The following is a 6,000-nucleotide window of genomic DNA, read 5'->3' on the forward strand; positions in this document are numbered from 1 at the left end:
GTTGCGTTGCAGTAGTGGCCTGTCATGTCCATTCTCTTCCTCTCCCTCACCCTCTCCCTCCCTCTCTCTCTCTCTCTCTCTCTCTCTCTCTCTCTCATAAATAAATTAATATTAAGATAACTCATAACCTTTGTTAAACAGGGCTGACTTTACCTGGGTGGCTGAGGCATAAGGTCACTACTTGTTCAAAGCTAGCCTGGTCTATCAAGCAAGATCTTGTTTAAAGAAAAAAAATATGGCAGATTTAGTTTATTTTTGAGACAGAAAGAGAGAATGGAGCACCAGTGCCTCTAGCCACTGCATACAAACTCCAGCCACATGCACCACCTTGTGCATCTGGCCATATACCTTAACTGCTAAGCCATCTTTCCAACCCCCAATGGCAGATTTTATTCAAAGGGGTCTGTGGTGACAGACAGACACAAGGACCACTGCAATTGGGGTCTGAGGGAGGATGGACTTAATTCCAAAAAGCCAAATAGGGACTTATAACCAGAAACAGCATTAAAATCAGATGAAGCCAGGTGTGGTGACACACGCCTTTAACCTCAGCACTTGGGAGGCAGAGGTAGGAGGATCACTGAGAGTTCTAGGCACCCTGAGACTACATAGTGAATTCCAGGTCAGCCTGTGCTAGAGTGAGGTCCTACCTCGGAAAAAATCAACCAAATTTGGGTTTCATATTTCTAGTAAAAGGCACCATCACGGAACTGTGAAATTATATTCAAAAGATTTTTTTTCTCTATGTTTCAGAACATGATTTTCAGACACTCAGAAGCAAAATATCATTAGCTGATCTCCATAGAGTGAAAGACTGTGCAATTTTTGGATTATAAATGACAAGTGACATAATTGTATCATGGACCAGGAACTCAAGGTTAACAGCAACCACTGGCTCACCATGCACACAGAGCCATTTCTTAACTTTTCCTCATTGTTTGTGACTTCTCATCTTATCTTACAGTTCAGTTATGTCACTTCATTTCTACTTAGTGTTTATACTTAATGGGATGCTTTTTACCACTGTTTGAAAGGAGGATTCAAGTGTAATCGAAACCTATCATAATGCTTTAATCATTCCAATTACTTCATAAATATTTGAAAAAGAAAAGGAAAGAAAGGCAGAAGATAGGAAATGAGAAAAAGTGAAATAATTGGATGTCAGTTGCCCATTTTATATGAAATCATTTTTTATAAGATTTCCTGCAGTTCATTAAATAGAATGAAAAATGACCAAAAAAATTACTAATCATCAGAGCTTAGAGTGATTCTTGTTAGGCTGGCTTTAACAGAATTCATACTGTAAGCAGGCCACAGGGATATTAATGGTGTCAGACAGTAAGAGTAAATTAAACTAAACTGGTTTACCAGGATTTGCCCTTCAAATAGACTCTCCAAGGACAGAGGCCAAAGTTGGGTCTAGGCAATCAGAGGACTTAAAGGAGGACCTGGCTGAAATTTTGGTGTACATGGGTGTTGTAAGCAGGTTCATGTTGCTGGCTAAAAACACCCAACCAAGAGCAACTTGTGGGAAAAAGAGGTTTATTTTGGCTTAGAGAGTCAAGGGGAAGCTCTATGTTGGCAGGGGGAAAAGATAGAATGAGCAGAGGGTGGACATCACCTCCTGGCCAACATCAGATGGACAACAGCAACAGGAGAGTGTGCCAAACACTGGCAAGAGGAAGCAGGCTATCACACCCATAAGCCCAACCCCAGGAAGTTTTTATTCCCAAATTGCCATCAGCTGGGAACCTAACAGTCAGAATACCTTAGTTTATGGGAGACATCTGAATCAAACCACCACAGTGGGGAATCCTTATTACCATTTTGGTCATGGGCTCAATATCAGGTCATTTATAGGACAGAGTTGAAGTCACAGAGCCTGATAGCTGAAAGAAACCATTGAATTATTCAATTCCAGTCTTGTTTCTTAGCGATGAGGAATATTAGACACAGGCAAAGGTAAGTAATATTCAAGTAACTAGAGCCAGAAACTGTTCATCTGTTCAACTCTGTTAATGTCTGGATGCAGTGTAGGGTAGAAAGGTGGACTGCTCAGCTGGCAACTAAGAGAAATTATACCTAGTACACGCAGAGTGGAGAATGCTTACTGCCTTCCAAAGCTTGTTAATAGGCCTTACTAAAATAAATAAATAAATGAATTAATAAAAAGACAACAGAGGGCTGGAGAGATGGCTTAGCAGTTAAGCGCTTGCCTGTGAAGCCTAAGGACCCCGGTTCGAGGCTCGGTTCCCCAGGTCCCACGTTAGCCAGATGCACAAGGGGGCGCACGCGTCTGGAGTTCGTTTGCAGAGGCTGGAAGCCCTGGCGCGCCCATTCTCTCTCTCCCCCTCTATCTGTCCTTCTCTCTGTGTCTGTCGCTCTCAAATAAATAAATAAATAAAAATTAAAAAAAAAAAAAGACAACAGAAATTTCGAAGAAAGCTTACATTAGTCTTTAGAAGCATCAGAATGAAGTAGGAGGAATAAACACAAAAGTAGCCTAGGATCAGAGCTCCTAAAATGCCCATGCCCGTGCTAAGACAGATGAGGATTCACTGTGGGCCAGGTCTGTGCAAGGAGGGACAGAAACAGCTTTACCACTGACTGGGGTATGCTTAGACAAGCTGCCAGATATTTCCAGCTTCAAATTTCTCCTCATAGAGTAGAAACAACGTTACCTACCAAGTAGAGCAGTTGTCAAGTTTAATTAATGAAGTAATCCATTTCTTTAATTATTTTTTTAGATCAGGACTCTCATTATCTAGCACAGTCTGACATTGACTGTTTTTCCCCCCCCAGGTAGTGTTTCACTCTAGCTCACGCTGACCTGGAATTCACTATGTAGTCTCAGGGTGGCCTTGAACTCACGGCAATTCTCCTACCTGTGCCTCCCGAGTGCTGGGATTAAAGGCATGTGCCACCACGCCTGGCTTGATCTTGCCTGTGAAGCCTAAGGACCTAGGTTTGACTCCCCAGTACCCACATAAGCCAGATTCACAAGGTGGCACATGTGTCTGGAGTTTTATGCAGTGGCTAGAGACCCTGGTGTGCCTATTCTCTCCTTCCTGCCTCCTGTTTCCCTCCCTCTCTGTCTTTCAAATAAATCAAAAGATAAAGTAGCAAGCAAAATGAGCATACTTCTGTCACAGAGTTGATTGTTTAGTCTTGCATAGTTAGGATTATATGGAGTTAATAGTTTAGGGAGCAAAGGAAATACAATGATACAAGAGAAATTAATTTTCAAGCTTCCTTTGACTACGGTGTCTACTACCCACTAAGATATCATACAATTGTTTGATGGTAGTCAAGAGTTACGAATTATGAATTGGTATCACGTGGTTTGTAATAATTTCTCCTCACATTGCATTCTGTATCTGTAAAACAAAGGCTCTGCTTACCCTGCAGCCCATCAAACCCTATCAAATGTAAGAAGTATCTTATCTTAACTCTGCACTTTTTTGTTTTGTTTTGTTTTGTTTTGTGTTTTTGAGGTACGGTCTCACCCTGGCCCAGGCTGACCTGGAATTCACTAGGTACTCTCAGGGTGGCCTTGAACTCACAGCAATCCTCTTACCTCTGCTTCCCGAGTGTTGCGATTAAAGGCATGCACCACCACGCCAGGCTCCAGTTAAATTTTTTTTTTTAATTTTACCCAGCCCAATCAAGGTGAATGAGAATAATGTAATAATATCATTGATGTTAGGAAGTGCACATTTTAAGCAATACAATTTACACACCAGTGCCATCTAGTGGGAAATAGGACTACTGCTCATGGCTCCTGAAAATTTTAAACTGATTTTATTTGAATGAAAAATTACTGGGAGCTGGTCGTGGTGGTGTAGGAAAAAACCCCCGCAGGGGGTCCCCACGCTCTGCCCGGATAAGGCGACACCCCAAATCACTCACTCACGAGAAGCGGTCTTGATGCAAACTGCAAGAGGATTTTATTCCAAGCGCGCTGGGGCCCACAGTCGTACACCGCACAGGGGTAGAGGACTGCAGAGCCCTGAATGCAGGAACAGGACAGTTTTTATAGGGTTTCTAACAAAGCCTGTGCCTTAGACCAATCATTTTTTAATATTAGGAGCCCCGCAGGGTGTTAGCCAGTCAGTTGGTGCCACCCCATAGTTTCTAAGCCAATTAGTTTGTGACCTTGGTGGTCAGCATTTGCGCAGGTCCTTGGGTGGGAGTAGCAGAGTGTGGTTCCAGTCTCCTATGACCTTGGAGGTCAGCACTTGTGCAATTCCTTAGGTGGGGGGTAACAGAGTATGGTATCAGCCTCCTATGACCTTGGTGGTCTGAGGCAGGCTGCTACAGCCTATGGTGCGAGTTACTAAGGCTTACAGTGTAGGCTACTAAGGCTTACAGTGTGGGCTATTAAGGCTTATGGTGCAGGCTATTTACAGAAACCAAATAAGTGGTTCACTTCATTACTCATTTCCCATCCTTGAGGGCTATCTCATGCCCTTTTACCTAGTTTTATATTAGGAGTGGGCTCTGATACAATGAGAAGAGGGATTCTTTACTTGCTTCCAACAGAGAGTAAAGCCTGGAGTTTGAGGTATGCAGGGAGCCCGCTTAAGCTCCCCTTGGAGCGTGATAGTATTTCTGAGCTTCTGAATTCTTGGGCCTTTCATTTCCCACTTTTTCTCTTGTCAATAGTTCTAATCCTAGAACTTGGAAGGACTAAATGTAATTTTTTTTTTTTTTTTTTTTTTGTCCTGAAGGCCCTTATATTGTTGTCTAAGTACCATGATCTGGACCGCACTCACTCGTTCTCTAACAAAAGTAAAAATCTTATTAAGTATGCAAGGCCCAACTGAAAGCATCAGGAGCAAAACCATTAAGGGTCCCATCAGGGTGGAAAGCAGAGTAGTCATCCAGGAGGACTTGTTAAACTATCCCTCAAACCATCCTTGGTCAGTTTCCCTCTCCCTTTGATTTTTTTTTTTTTTTTTTTTTTTTTAGTCATATTTATCGATGACTACTTTTTTAGGATGGTAGTAAACCCGGGGGACAAGCTGGACCATAATACAGAAATTTTTGGATGGGTTAAAAACTGAAGTAGAAACACAGGGAGTCAGCCCAGTATCACATGCCCACCACCTGTTATACCCTGGCACTAGATATTGGTTGTCTGAAGTCTGACTATAGGTCAGAGTAACATTACAAAGGTGTTGGTGGGATGGGGGGGCCTTTTTTTAATATATGTCCCCCTTCCTGAGACCTCAGGGATAGTCAACTTGTTTTTGGTCCCCCATGAACACCGGCTATCATGTTTTTTAGTTATATTAAACTCTCCCATAGTCGTCATCCCCTCATAGTAGGGTGGTCCTGAGGATAAACAAAGCCAGCAAGTAGAGGTAATGTTGGGGTTGGTGGCGTTTATGGCGAGGAAGGCCCCTTGTGTGAGTGCCTGCTTTGTCACATGAGAGTGGACTTCTCTAGAGACCTCCTCTGGGGTGAGCTCTGGGATATCCCAAAATTTTATCCCGGCTACCAGGGCACAGATGTCTGGGGTCAGGACAGGCCATTAAGTCCAGGGGGGCGCTTCCCTAGTTGTAGTCCATATTATATCCCCCGTTTGAGAAAGCACTTGCTAAGTCAACTTTTGGGGGGCATGGGGATTGGAGGCATCACCTAGCTGGAGAAGCCTGAGTTTAAGGGGATTATCTGTCCTCTCGGCTTGTCATTTGGGGCCCGGTGGCGGAGCAGGCTTGACGTGAGATGTATGGATCCAGGCGGGTATTCCTTCAACTTTTATGGCCATTGGAGTAGTCAGTAGGACGAGGTAGGGGCCCTTCCACCGAGTCTCAAGGTTTCCTGCGCGGTGACGTCTGACAAAGACCGAATCTCCCACCTGGAAGCGATGTGGGACCTGTAAGTCTCCTTCTCCTGAGTAAGCCTCCCGGAGTCGCTTCCACGCTCGTTGTCTCACCCACTCGAGCGCCTTGAGCCTAGAGAACAGAGGCTGGGAAAGCGGCACATCAGGACTAT

This window comes from Jaculus jaculus, chromosome 4 (assembly GCF_020740685.1).
Source record: "Jaculus jaculus isolate mJacJac1 chromosome 4, mJacJac1.mat.Y.cur, whole genome shotgun sequence".
Classification (NCBI taxonomy): Eukaryota; Metazoa; Chordata; class Mammalia; order Rodentia; family Dipodidae; genus Jaculus; species Jaculus jaculus.